This window comes from Tenrec ecaudatus, chromosome 2 (genome assembly GCF_050624435.1).
Source record: "Tenrec ecaudatus isolate mTenEca1 chromosome 2, mTenEca1.hap1, whole genome shotgun sequence".
In the NCBI taxonomy this organism is placed as follows: Eukaryota; Metazoa; Chordata; class Mammalia; order Afrosoricida; family Tenrecidae; genus Tenrec; species Tenrec ecaudatus.
In genome coordinates this window covers 20809357-20825324 of record NC_134531.1, presented here as the reverse complement: position 1 = coordinate 20825324, position 15968 = coordinate 20809357, and positions in this window count along the sequence as shown.

Genomic DNA, 15968 nt, shown 5'->3' with positions numbered 1-15968 from the left:
TTGGCATAGTGGTCATGTGTTGGGCCTCTAAAAGCAAGGTCAGCTGTTCGAAACCACCAGCCACTGCATCGGATAAAGACTAGGCACTCAACACTCATAGTTACAGTCTTGGACCCACACAGGGGCAGGTCTACCCTGTCCTACAGGGTGCTTATCAGTTGGAATGGCAGTGACTTTCGATTTGGGGTCCATCTCTGAGGAAAGACATTGGAGGGTAGAAAGGTTTCACTTAAAGAAAAATGATGTTTCATTTAAAGCTCTGGATATATTTGTTACTGTATATACTCGAGTATGAGGTGACCTGAATATCAGTTGAGGCACCTAATTTTACCACAATACTGCATTAAAAATGTGCTGAAAAACTCAGCTTTTACATGAGTATATACGATACCAAATGAGACTTACTGAATTTAAACATCTCTAGACTAAAGCAAATGGAGGTTTTTATCACCTAAAAGTAACCAGATGCCATCTTGTGACAAGCCCCGGACCTCATCCAAGTGGAGAAGAAAAAAGAATGAATTCCATGAGACAGTTTTGCTTCAGCAAGTGTGGATACAAAATGGGAATGAGAAAATAATGTTGTATCTTCCCTGCTTATGTAAGCTGTTTCTTAAGCTCTGAAACCAGACTTGCTCCCTTCTTTGTATATTTATATAGCAAGGTTATTATTGTCAGAGGTTCACACAAGAAACATTTGCTATTTTTTTTCCAAACAAAGCTCATTATTCTAAAGAAAGAGAATCCTGAAATACTTGTTTTTTCCCATTAATTAGTTGCATTCTGTGCTATATCTAAAAAGACATTTCTCAAAGTGTATATGATAGGTGCATATTTTTTTTCTTATTTGAAGTGCAAATTTCCATTTCCTCCATGGAGAAAGGTATCATTATTTTAGCGGTAGTCCTAGAGAGATTGCAGTTTTTCTTTTTCTTAATAATGCTCTTGTATTATTTCAAATGAGGTTTAAACAGTAATGTAATGAACGACAGAGGAGGAGGAGGAGCAGGAAGAGCTTTGGTGTATCGTGCACTAGACAATGGACTGCTGGCTGCATGGTCAGCATTTAAACCGCCAGTTGCCATGAAGAACATGTGGTTTTCTACTGCTGTGAATGTTGATAGAAACGCACACAGCAAGGGCGTTTTTTGTTATTGTAGTTGTTGTTTAATTTTTGATATCTTATTGGGATTATAGGCTTTATATATTTTTAAAACCCACTGCCATTGAGCAGATCTGATTCACAGTGATCCATATATAGGGAGTGCAATATTTTTGGGAGTAAACAGCACCATCTCTGGCTAAGGACTGTCTGGTAGGTTTGAACTGACTGCCTTTGCCCTTAGAAGTCCAGTGATTATCCGACAAAGCCACCAACACTTCTTGCGTATTTTATCTCAAAACTCAACTCACTGCCATTGGGCCAGGGCTGACTCCAAGGGAGCCGCTGTGGCTTTCAGAGACAGGAAATGTTTACAGGAGTAGAAAACCTTAGTTTCCTCCAGGAAGCTTTCCTCCAGGAAGCTTCTGGTGATTTCCAACTGTGGACCAACGGTTATAGACAGCAGCCATCACATAACCACCCCAGCACAGTATTGATGGAGTCCCTTGGTAAGACACTCAACTTATGGGCTTGGCTCCTAGCTAAACATTTGTAGATTCTTGTCCTTGCAGAAATCGCTAAGAAGAAAGACCTCGTGAAATTTATACAAAACACACAGACATTGAAAACTCTGTGGGATCCAGTCTGCTCTAACACAAACGGGTCACCACCAGGCAGAGTTGAGTCTACAGAACTGGACTGAAAATATTTCAAGGCTGCAACCAAATGCAGTTTTATAAAAATAATTTTAATTTATTCATTTGTATGTAGAAGTAAATAATAGTCTCTCTGACAGACAGCCAGCCCACAGATAGGAACACCTCATTCTTGCCCATTTTTGCTATGTCAATTTGTCCTCCCTTTGAACTAATGGAACCAACTCATACTTCCAATGCATTCTTTATCACAATCATGTCTGACTGCTCCAAATCTAGCATTGACCCCGAATGTTTCAGCTCTCCCTTGCACTAGCCTAAAACAGAAAGCCAAACCCATCTCCATTAAGTAGACTCAGGGCCTGGTGACCCTGGAGGAGACAGTACAATGGCTCCGTCGGGTGTTGAAGTCCGTAAATCTTTCCAGACCATGTCCTCTTTCTCAGGAGAGCAGGTGATAGCTTTGGACTATGTCCCTTTGCTCAGGAGCCAGTACTTCACCCCGTGCACTGCCAGGCCTGGTAAATGGGAATGTAAGCACCCATTCGTTTCAACTTAACCTAAAATCTCTGCAGAGAGACCTATGTAGGAAGCAATCTCATCTGTAAGCCAGGGACAGGTTGTATTGGGATCTTAAAAAATCCTTAGCTTTATAAGTCACTTTGAAAAAGAAATCATTACCGATTTTATTTCTTGCATTTTACACAAACTTCATTGATATTATATACTCTTTAGATAATATCAGCTGATAGTACAGAGCACACTAATAAATCCCCTTCTCACTCTCCCCGATCCAGGGAAAAAGCTGATTACAGTCATAACCATTGATTTCATTGGTAGTCACTTTAATCATTAGCTGAAATATTCCTCACATGGAATTTGTTTTCAGTAATGTGTTTCCATTTAGACGTCTCTGTATACTGCTGAGTTAAGCAACTGAAGGAAATAGGAACATGGAGACGTGTAGGTTATTCCCATTTTACCAAAGTCCTGTTTCTCAGCAGGAAGATTAAAAGCTGTCCTCAAGCCAGAAAAACACATTTTCTGGAGTTTTACTGGGAGAGAAAAAAGAGCAAGAGAAAAACTGTGAAAGGATATATCCAGCGTCAGCAACTCTGATCGATTTTCTCCTCTTTAGGAATAAAGTCAATGGCAGGTTGCCTGTTTCTTTGTTTCGCATCTCTTGCCTAACGTCCCATTGACAGGAACACTAGCAGCTACAGAACTTGCTATTTATAAAGCCAAGCCAGCCAAGCTGCTCTCCATGGCGTCCCTGCCAACTCCTGCAACCCTATAGGATAAGGTGGAACTGACCTGGGGAGTCCCTAAAGCTACAACTATTGTATAATGTTGGTTTAACTACTCAACTACAAAGTAAAGGACATTTGTGCTTTAGGAGTATAATTCTTTTGGCCTAGAGGAAGAAAATACATGTAGACATAATAACACTGAATATATGCTTTTGTGTTTTCAGAGTTAATACTCTCATGGAATATTGTGTCATGTGTGTTCTTCAGTAACATTCTAAGACCCATACTCTTTGAAATGTATTTTATTTTTTAGATGTTATATGATTCATTTCTATTTTAATTAACATAATTATACTGTAGATTATTTTAGTTTTCTATATTCTAATTTGCTTTGAAACCTGACAAGAATTCAGCTCAACAATTACACATCTACATTTGTTTGAAATTGTAAAAATCTTACCTCTTACATACATAACAAAGTCTTGCCTAGCCCTTAGGATTTATATATGTATATATATGCAAAAGTTGGCATATATATGTTTGTGTGTATGTGTGTACAAGCACGTGTATGAGGGGGAAGACCCCTCTTCCAAAAAGACACAAAAATTATTATTTTGTCATATCTTGCCGTGTCTGACGTCTCCCTTCACGTACTTTCCTGCTGTCCATCCCCCAGGAGGAGGTCACATGTAGATCCTTGTAATTGGTTCCCTCTTTCCAACCCACTCTCCCTCTACCTCCCAGTATCACCACTCACACCACTGGTTCTGATGGGAGCATCAGCCCTGGAATCCCTGTGTTTCCAGTTCCTATCTGTCCCAGTGTGCATCCTCTGGTCTAGCCAGACTTGCAAGGTAGAATTCAGATCATGAGAGTGGGTGGGTTGGGGAGAGAGGGGAGAAAACATTTAGGAACTAGAGGAAAGTTGTATTTTTCATCATTGCTACATCACACCTTGACTGGCTCATTTCCTCCCCTAGACCCCTCTGCAAGGGGATCTCCAGTGGCCGAAAAATGGGCTTTAGGTCTCCACTCTGCAATCCCCCCTTCATCACTATGGTAAGATTGTTTTCTTCTGATGATGCCTTATACCTGATTCCTTCGACACTTCGTGATCGCACAGACTAGTGTGCTTCTTCCATGTGGGCTTTGTTGTTTCTGAGTTAGATGGCTGCTTGTTTACCTTCAAGCCTTTAAGACCCCAGGCGCCATCTCTTTTGATAGCCAGGACCTATCAGCTTTCCTTACCACATGTGCTTTGCACCCATTTGTCCTCAGCGATCGTATCATGGAGGTGTGCACCCAATGATATGATTTTTTATTCTTTGATGCCTGATAACTGATCCCTTCAGCAGCTTGTGGTCACACAGACTGGTGTGTTCTTTCATGTGGGCTTTGTTGCTTCTGGGCTAGATGGCCACTTGCTTACTTTCAAACTTTTAAGACCCCAGACGCTATATCTTTTGATACCTGGACACCATCAGCTTTCTTCACCACATTTGCTTATTCACTCTCTTTGTCTGTCTTCAGTGGTTGTGTGAAGAAGGTGAGCATCATAGAATGCCAATTTAATAGAATAAAGCATTGTTGCCTTGAGGGAATACTTGAGTGGAGGCCCAATGTCCTTCTGCTACCTTAATATAAACCTATAAATATAGGCACATAGATCTATTTCCCCATCCTCATATATACATATATTTGCATATGTACATGTCTTTATCTAGACCTCTATAAATGCCCTTTGCCTCCCAGCTCTTTCCTCTATTTCCCTTGACTTGCCTTCTGTCCCACTATCATGCTCTGTCCCCACCTGGGTTTCAGCAATTCCTATTGGTTACATTATCCTTGATCATGCCCTACCAGGCCTCCCACACCCTCCTCACCACCAATTTGGATCACTTTTTTCCCCTTGTCCCTGGGTTTGTTAACAGCACTTCCTTTTCCCCCAGCTCCCCCTCTTCCATGTCCCCCGGAACTGTCAGTCTGGTTGTTTTCTCCAGATTGTTCATCCAGCAGTCCTGATGCCAGGGGCTTAAGTGGAGAGCACATGTTTTGAGAATGATGAGGGCAGTGAATGTACAGATGTGCTTTACACAATTCATGTATGTATGGATTGTGATAAGAGTTGTATGAGACCCTAATAAAATGATTTTTTTAATAAATCAATTTAAAAAAACCAAAACACACACACACACACACACACACACACACAAACAGAAAACTAGCAGAGCTATCAATAGTATTTTTCCTGCTAGTGGAGCATATTGCAACTTGTTCTCATTAAGTGCATCCAGTGGTGTCACCTGGGAAGGTTCTCTCTGTTCACAGTTAATTTTTTCATAAAATCAGTTTCACTTGAACCTCATTTTTTTATGGACAATTTAAGAGAACAGTGTATGGCTGTGATATTGTGTTTCCTGCTGAGGAAAAATGCTGCAGAAACTGCTGTGATGTGGAATATAGCTGACAAGGACAGTGCTATGGGAAAAACTGTGTATCAGTGTTTTTCTCATCTAAAAAAGGGTGAAATATTGATTGATGACAAACCTCATGTAAATGTCCATCACTTCCAAAATGGATGAAAATGTCTACTCGCAGTGCATTTGGAGTTCATTTCACCAGGTCAGACTGCTAATCAAGCTTTCTATTTAGAGGTTCTGAAAAGATTGTGTAACAGTGTACAACAAAAAAAAAACCTGATTTGTGGCAGAGAGGGGACTGGTTTTACCACCTTGGCAATGCACCTGCTCGTGCAGCCATCTCGGTGTTCCAATTTTGGGAAGCAACATGTCTCTTTTACTCCACACACCTTGCTGACCTGGCCTTGCTTCATGTGACTTCTTTTTTTTCCCCCCGTGAATGAAGAGGGACAGGAAAGGACAGTGATTTGATGACCTAGAAGTGGTGATGAAACGAGGGAGGTACAGCCATCCATCCAAATGGATGAGTTTGAAAAATGTTTCCAAGAATGGAATTACAGATTGAACTTCAAAAATGATAAGGAAAAAAATTGTTGTTTTGTTGGGGGGGGGTACTCCTCATATGTGTACCTGGGGGCAACATTTTTCATTAAATTTCCCACATACTTTTTAAAGACTCGTCATTCATATATAAATGCTTATATGTCTATACACATATATAGATTATAAATATGAGTTTATGCATGCATATGTAATACTAAATAAGTTATCAGGAAAAGGTAATTTGATATGTCAAAAGTCCATGTGTTTTTAGAACTGAAAACCTATTGGAATATGATTATCTTGAACATCAAAATTTAAAGTTCATGGACAGTTTTATCTAGTTAAGTTACCTGTTATTTTCTAATAATTGTGATTTGATGTGCAAACCTCACTAGGATACGTATATTTTTTTATTCCAATGTTTCTTCACGGAGTGATCTTCCGATCCTATCCAGTTACTTCAGCTCCTCTCACTGCCACTGAGCCGTTGCTGCCTCACAGTCACCCCTGTGTGGTTCTGAGCCTGCGCCTGTGGAGGGAAGAAGAGAGCCCACTCACGGTGACTTCCAAGGAGCTGCTGCACGTTTCCGACTGCAGACCATGTGGCTTGTCGGCCAATGTGCCGGCACTACCTCGCCAGGAGCTCCTTCACCTCCATCTCCCAGGGACCTTTTTTTCTCAACAGAACAAGAGCTGCCTGGTCCTCCGGCATCTTCACAATAACTTTTTTGTCTGAGGCCCTCGTGGGAGACATGATTTCAGTCCATTTTATGGAAGGGTTTCCTCTTTTTCATTGGCTTTCTGCTTTGACAGGGATGAGGGTATTCTCTGTGCCCCTGTCCCTCCGAATAACATGTCTCAAGTATGAGAGGCAGTCTTGCCGTCCCTTCAAAGGAACATTCTATCTATATTTTTCCTTCTGGACTATGTATTTGCTCTTCCGGAATATCCCATATTGTTCATCAACATCATAATACATAGAGCCAATTTATCTTCTTATGTCTCCCTTATTCATTATCTGGCTTTCCCGTGCATATAAGCTGATTGAAAGCATCAATGTTTGGATTAGATGTCTGGTCCTAAAGAGGAAGTCTTTGCTTTTTAACATTTTTCTCAAGTCTTTTGTAGCAGATTTGGCTCCTGTGAGACATCTTTTCATTTCTTGACTGCTTCTTCTAGGGGTGCTGATTCCCATTCTTATTGGCTCCGGGATCTCTGGCTGTCTTGAAAGGATTATGGGTGAACTAAACACGTTTCTCTTACAGAAAGCCTTCCAAAGTCAGGACTTCAAACTCAAGGAACAGCTCACAGTCTGGTAAACTCCCAGGGGCAGTTCTGCCCTGTCCTCTAGGGTTGCTATGAGTCTACAACTACTAGACGGCAGTGAGTTGTTTCTGTTTGTTTGCTTTTTAGTTTGGGAGAAACCTGGGCTTCAATCCCCTTGACCTCTCCTCACCCCATCCCCTTCTGTCCCTAGCACATGTGAAAAGATTTAGCTAGGTTAAGAAGGTAGAAATCATCCTAGCAGTTCCTGATGGAGCTGAGGGGTTCTCCAGGAGGAAGGGCTGCCTCACTCCTATCTCTTTGCTTACCCAGAGTCACTGGATGGATTTAGGCGCCACTTCACATTGCATTTTCCCATCAGCTTTGCACTGCCTCTCAGGGGTGTTCTACTTCTACTGTCATCCTTTCTTTCTAACTGGGTCTCATCTGCTCAGTTTATGCCTTGAGTTTGTTCTGTCCCTGAGGGTTCCCCATACTTTGTGGATAAAGAAGGCCGGGGTTTCAAACACGAGACCAAATAACAATTTGTCAAAAAAGAACACGCAATATTATGAATGGAAATTTTTCATTTTTTCAGTAATATGCCACCTTGGAAATCAGACGTACCCCCCTTTTTTTCTTATTTATTTAATAGGGAGAAAAAGCTCCTTGCTTATGCCATAAGTATTACACTCACAATGTGACGCTTGATTGACAGTTGTCACTTAAGTTTTCCTCAGTAGAAATGCCTCCATAATTAATCTACTGCCTTTTTATTTCCTGAGAGTTTTAGCATTCAACAAATCAATTTTCCCATTTTACGTAGGACGTTCTAAGCCATAAATATAATCATTTATTAATTACTTAGTTTGCCTTGAGCATTTTTCATGACATAATTCCTACATAAGTGGTAGTGCAATGATATTGTCTGAATGTGTTGCCTGGATAAGAAGTCTACAGAATTTATTATTAGGAAATACATAATTAAAATGAAATCATTTGTACCTGTATTTCAAATGAGACTTGTCATACAGGTTCACATGATCCACATATGTGTTTTGAAAACATGAGCTTTTAACAGGGCAGAGGAATTGAGGTGAAAAATGTTCTGCTTACATTAAAATAGGTTTCAGTTTGCCTGCACAGTGCCTGTTATTTGTGAGAAAACATCCAAGTGCACCATTTTGATGAGATAAGTTGTGTTTGGGGGTTGGCTATCACAACTAATTTATTAGAAAGTATCAAACTCATGATTTTTAAACCACAAGTTAAGGACAGAATATATTCTGTAAACAATGGGTGCATTACTAATTTTCTGCTTTATAACTCTCAATCCCTCTGGTAAAGAAAAAATATGCGTTCATTTTCTAGACTCCTGATTTGCTTACTACTATGGATCATTGGTTACTATAACCTTTCTCAGGGGATATATTGTAAATGGAATGTTCTCACACTGTGTCACCTGGTTATAAATAAGCATTCTCAAAAACTCTGCCATGACTGTGCTTCCTCATAGAGAGCAACCAGGACAGGGCAGGAGTGCACTTTTGGATTTCCACAACTTTCAATCTAGAAGGTAGCACAAAGTCTCCTTCCCTCCCACTGAGTCACCAGTGTTCGAACTGCTGACCTTCTGCTATACAGTACAACTCATAGTCCACTGTGCCATCAGGACAAATCAGGGCAATAATATTACAGAAGGAACAGCAGGAATATTATAGAAACTATATAAATAAGCTGGGGAAGCCATGTGGAGATCCCTGCCAGCACTGAGATGTTTACAACGCCACTGGATCCACAAGACCTCCCACCCACGGGCCTGTGTTCATCCTGCATTTGGCATCATTACATGTGTTTCATGAGTCTGAAGAGGACATTCTAGATTGGTATGGGGCATGTGGGCTAGTACCAGACTTATGTACTTGATCTGGACTGGGCTGGGATGTTTACTCAATATTCAATTGCTTTTGTATATAAAGCTCTTTCTTATGCACATAGGAGTGTCTATGAATTTGTTTCTCTGGGCTACCAGGACTACACAATCACTTCTTGTCATGCATCAGGATTGACTTCTCTAGAAAATCCATAGTTTATAGTTTATGGTAATAGTAAAATTTGAAAGGGATTATATTATATTTTATGATTAATAAATAGGTCAATTTGTGTCCTTTTTCAGAAAAATAGCTATGATTATTATTTTTGAGAGCCCTTTAATAGAGTAAAGTATTAATAGCTCCACTGCTAACTGAAAGGTTGGCAGTTTATGCCAAAGCCAAACTCATTGCCAGAGACTCAAAGCTGACCCATAGCGACCCCTTGTGGGTTTCTGACACTGGTAACTGTTGACGGGAGTAGAAAGTCCAGACGTTCTCCTGAGGAGCTGCTGGTGGTTTCTCACTGCTGACCCTGTGAAACCACTGCACTGCTGTCCACCCAGAAATAACTCAGACAGAAGTCATGGTGAACCTCTTGGCAAGGTTCCATGCTAACCAGGGAGCATGATTCAACTCTGCAACAGACGGGCTTGCCACGAGTCAGGACCAACTCCAGGGAAACTGTTTGGTTTGGGGATAGTGTGTCTTTTGAGCTTGCTGATCAAGAGCTGGTGCCCTGTTGGCTCACTGGTGGACTACCTACATCAAAGCCAGTGATTCAAGCCAACAGCTTCCCCCTGGGATAAAGTGAGGTTGTCTGTTCCTGTATCGGTTTCCCAAGCCTTGAAAACCTTAGGTGGATTGTCACTGTGGGTTGTAATAGACTGGCCCTCACTTCGTCTGTTCTTTGGAGAGGGGTCTAAAGACAAAATGGCATTTAAATATAATCTTTATAAAGGCATAACAGCAAACAAGAGCTGTATATTTGAGTTCCATACCTAATATTATATTCATCCTCAAGCTCATAATGTGCTTACTTATAACTTGAATATTCTTTTATACCAACTCAACTCTTCAAAGATTAAGCATGCAAAATAAAAATTAAGACTACCTAGTTATAGAAAGTAATAATTCAACATGCCTTATTGATTGTGTTGCTTTTCTATGTATAATTAGTTTTCATGATAATATTTCATATGAAGTGTTTTTCAAAATAAAATCATACTTGAAAACACCGAAAACCCAATATACTTAATTGAGCTTAAAATCTTAGCTAGAAACCCAGACAAAAGGGATACTGGTAATTTAGAGATAAGATAGAAAAACAATTCAATAGTGAGAGTTCAGTTACTGACATTTGAATGTACATCTGAGCTATTTTATTTTCTGAGAAGCATAGATTTGAATGCAGACTATTAATTAACTGCCTTTTCTCTGAATCCATTATTCAAAACTCTAAAGGACAATGTACACAGTGCTAATTAATACATGAAACTTTCTTTCCACAACAAAATTTCCCAAGAATATAAGCTGTTTGATCATTTTGTTTTTGTTTTTAATTCTGGCTCAGTAAGTAAAATCAGCTATTGTAAATCATTTTTTATTATACAAGTTGTGATATCTTTTCTTTATGCAGACAAATGTCTTCTAAGAACTATAATTTGGTAGTGTGCGCCATACTTAGCTCTTTGTTATGTTAATGCTTTGGAAATATAAAATGGTGAATTGAAATATTTTAGGAAACATACTTTTAAAAACATACTTTTAAATGTTTTCAGAATAGTAATATTACTGGATTCTCTTTTTATCACATTTCATTACTCACTGTACTTTCTTTGAAATTTTAGTTTATATGAAAATTAAAATTATGAGATATAAATTAGCTACCTAAAATTCTTATTTTACTAACAATTATGTCAATTCATGTAATAAATGAGAGAAAGTAAGAAATGGGTCCACCTAATGAATGCTTTTAATTTAATGGAAGGTTAGAATGATTTTTAGAATCTAGGGGCATTCTTGCAAGTAAAGCCATTGGTCAGTTTTCAGTTGTGACCATCAAAACTATATTTGAAGGATAAAATTAATTTAAATGTATTTGAACAATTGTGTAGAATATCAAGAATATTACATCTACTCGATTGGCACACTTCTTTTCTCTAGAAGTTGTATGTCTTTCACAGATCAATTTCTCATCTTGGGCATATTTTTTATAAAAGTATCAGCCCATTATTAGCTTTGAAACCTTTTTACCAGTTCAAAATTTTCAAATCAGTTAATGCCCAATAGAGCATCCAAAAGTCAAAGAAGATTGGCTGAACATACATTTGAATGTTATAAACATTGACCAGTAAACTCTTGAAGTAGATAGCAGATGTAATCCAAATAGTCATACAAAAGTCAGTGAGTCTACCACATATGGGTCTATTATTTAGGTTCTGCTAAGAATGTTGTGATTAAGGAGTTTGAGGCAGTAACTAAAATTTAACCTGTGCTCTGCTCACCATGTCAAACTTATGAAAGGGTTTCAAAGATTCAGGGGGAAATGTTATGACCTTTTAATCCCAGGTATTAATCAAATTATGATGCTCCCTTGTACTTGTAAGTGCTCAAATATGGACTTTTTCTTTTAAATTACATTAAGATACCTAAAATACCTATGAATTTTCAGGTAGACTGAATAATCAGACACTAAAAACATCCACATCTTGATTCTTATAGACTATGTCTCTCTTAAAATGTAAAAGGGGACCTTTTAGATGGAAATAAGGGGCAAGCTTGAGTAGGGAAGTTTCTTTGGAAGTAAACAAAAGGATCCCAATGAAGCAAGGAAGGACCATAGATCAATATGTAGAGACATAGGAAAAATCAAGCCAATAAATGTTGACTTTCATATTGAAGCTGTCTTTTAATTATCAGCTTAGTTATCACATTGTCCATGGAGTTTTTCTACCACTTTAAAAATCTAAAAGACTCTCTCTTCCAAAGTATGTATTAATTTTGTGTTCTAGGAGACATACAGTTTGATAGAATACAAGTCTCTAACAGCCACCCATATCTTATGAGTCTCTCTCTTAAGAATCTAGTCTTATTTTGTTGAGGGTATGTGTCATGACCACCATTTGTTTTCTATTGGTTATGGTTTCAGTTTCAAAGTAGAAAATGGCACTTATTGATACTGTGACGATGAGAGGATTAAAAATGATGATGATATTTCTGGTGACCATCTTATGTGGAAATATATATATATATGAAAAACACAAATAGGAAATATAAAAGGAGGCACCTCCCCCCCCAAAAATGGACCCATTTTCCCACCAGCAAGCATAGATAGAGTAACTCACTCTGAGTTAGTGCACTGAGTGGCATCACCTGGGAAGGTTCTCTGTGGTCACAGTGAATTTTTTGTAAAAGCATTTTCACTGGAACCTCGTATTTTTGTGATGGTCAATTTAAGAGAACACTGTATGGCTAAGAAATTTTGTTTCCTGCTTGAGAAAAATACTGCAGAAACTGTTGTGATGTTGAACACAGCTTACAAAAAAGCACTATGGGAAAACCTCAAGCAGTTTTCTTATTTCAAAATAGGTGAAATGTCAGTTGATGACTAACCTCATTCTGGACTTCTGCCAACTTGCTGAATGGATGAAAATGTCAACTCATAGTGCATGTGGAGTTCATTCCACTAGGTTAGACTGTTGATCAAGCTTTCATTGGAAAGTTTCTAAAAAGATTGTGTAATATTGTGCAACAAAAAGGCTTGATTTGTGGCAGACTGGGAACTGCTTTTGCCACCACAATGCAGCTGCTCACACAGCCGTCTCAGTGCACTAGTTTAAGACAAAAAACAACCTGCCTCTCTTACCCCATGAGCCTTACTCATCTCATCTGGACCTCATTTCATGAGACTTTTTGTCGTTTCTACGCATGCAGAGAGACAGGAAAGGACAGCGGTTTGATGACATATACCTGGTGAAGAAAAAATAAGGGAGCTTTGGTCAGCCATCCAAACAGATGAGTTTGAAAAATGTTTCCAAAATTGGCATCACAGATTTGACAAATACATTAGGTGTAATGGAGAGTACTCTAAAAGTGATAAGGTTTTTTTAATGAAATAAATGAAATACATAGTGTGTTAGTCTGGGTACATTAGAGAAACAAATCCACAAAAACTCATGTATAAGAGAGAGTTTTATATAAAGATTAAATGCGCATCAAGAAAAACATACCAACTCAGTATTTCCCAAGCCCACAAGTCCAACATTAATCCATTAACCCATATGTCCAACACCATTCCACAAAGTCCTCCTCCATCTCACAAAGTAGACATAATGATGCCGACTGCAGGAGGAAAGTTGAGTCAATGAATCTGTAAGCATCTCTGAGCTGGCATGGTCTCCACATGGCTGCTCCAGCACCCAGGGCTTCATCGGGGTATGTCCATGTGGCTTCTCCTGTGGGATGTCTTGCAGGAAATGAACCTTGCCAGCTAAAGCAGGGAACTGGCTAAGGCAGCTGCACCTTTGTCTGGCCTTCAGAAAGCAAGAGACCCAAGAACTTGAAAGGTGAGGCTCACTGAGCCATATATCCCTCCACCCTTCAATTAATCCCACATGTGTTTATTGGCCAGGTTGGCGCAGTAAACTAGCTACCTCACATAGATTTGAAAAAATTCTGGTTTGGAGGGGATACCCCCTCGTATATCTGAAAAATGCAAATATATATCATGAAGAAACTCACAGAGGATTATATTCAGAGAACTACCTATTTCATTAATATACCTAGTTCAAACTTACTGCTAAAAGTAATCTAGCTGCCAGGATATGTTCAAATAATACTGTCTAATTCAAAGTCCATTTAGAAACCTATTAAATTCTTTGGAATGACTTAATGTAGAGTCTACCTAAGGATTGTGACACTCTTTCCATTATGTAAGGAACCTGGTGTCTTTGTGGGTTATGTTTTGGGCTGCTTGGCTATATAATATCAGTGGTTGAAGACATAAAGAGTGTAGTCTAGGAAACAAATAGGCACATTCTACTCTGTTCTGTAGGATAGCTATGAGTTGGAATGCATTCAATGGCAGTGAGTACTTGAGAATTTTAGGCCACTACTCTGAACAATTTTGAAGAATGCCCATAGTCCTTCATGGTCATTTAAAGTGTGGAATACGCATAGATGCCAGAATTTGTCTGAGTGCTTTTGAAGTCAGGAAGATGCAGGAGTTTCAAAACCCACCAAACCCTAAGTAGAAGTAACCTTGAGATCGGTATATTTGAAATCAAAGTGTTTACATTGCCTCCATTAAAAATAAAAATATTCCAATCATGACATGTTAAAAATATCTTCTTTTCTAGTAAGGCTTTTCACTTTAGTAGCGTAAGAATTGTTGAGGGTTTTTTTTTTCTGCTTTTGTTGTTGTTATTCATGTTTCTTACTTTGAAATATTCACTAAATAAAAAACTCAATTGTATCCACTATAATCATTTGTGCATTGCAGCAATTAAAACAGAAACATTTTAAATTATTTTGCATTTTTGAAACAGTTTTTAATACTTCTACCTTGTTTCTAGAATCTGAATTAATTAAAGGGCATTATTTTAAATAGAGATCATTTATTTTCTTCTACTTCTACCTTGGGTCAAAATAGGAAATGAGTTTTGGTTTTGGATAAAGCCTCTTTCCACTGTGGAAATGACCTTGATTTTTAAAATACTAATTTTAAAGATTGTAAATTAATTTATTAAAATTGGCAATTTCCATATCCCAAATTAATATTGGAGGTCATAAACATTTCTTTATCCACTCTCTTTTTTGACTTATCCACTATAATCATATTAACCTAATCTTTAATTTGCATTGTGCTTTGTAGACAAAAGTGATGTCAAATTGTTTGTCTTAATTAAATTTTGTCCATCAAATTAAATATAATTTCTTACTGTCTGTCATCAGCACAGATAAATGAAATGTCCACTGTCACTTCTATTTCAAAACATTGATATTACTTTAAAGATAAACAGTGTAAGAAGACATTTTGGTATAAATTGTTGTCACAAGTTTTATTTTTAGTATTTTTGTTCATTTTCATTGTTTCCTTGAACAATTATAAAGTTTTTAAATCCACTCTGCAAATTCACTGTAGTGTAGAGCTTTATCATGTTGACTAGCTACATTATTTTAAATATTTTATTTTATTGTTCTTGAAAATCTATATAGCAGACCCTAAATAAATACAGCAAGTGCTACATGTAGAAATATATTACATTTTATTGGTTGGCTATTCTTACTTTCCTTTCTGAATTGTTATTCTCTGTTAACATAAACTCTCTATACCCCAAATTTCCTAATCTAGTCTTTGAGTAGCTGTTGTATATTGGCATAGTTTTTACATGTTGGATTGCAAGCTGCTAGGTCCACAGTTAAAACCCCACCAGAAGCTCTGTGGGAGAAATATGAAGCTTTTTCTTCCATAAAGTGTTGCAATATCAGAAACCCACAGGGAAGTGCTACCCTGTCCTATAGGGTCACGATGAGACAGTGTTGACTTCAGGGCAGTGAGTTTGGATATATTTTAGGGGGAGGGTTTGTCTACTGAATCCCCTCTAAGTATAAATACATAAAATGTGCATAGCAGACGATTTGTGCTAGATAAGTTAAACCTTTATTTGTTTTTATGAAGACTTCAGGGGATATTTGTTTAAGGTTTTAACTTAATGTTTAAGGTTCTATTTTCACTTAATATTTAAATCCAATGGCTCAGAGAAATATCTTCCAGTGTTCATCAAGCTTCCATGTTGTTGTTCGGTAACATCAAGCCAATGTAACATCAGAGCCGCCCTATGCAAAACGGAACAAACATT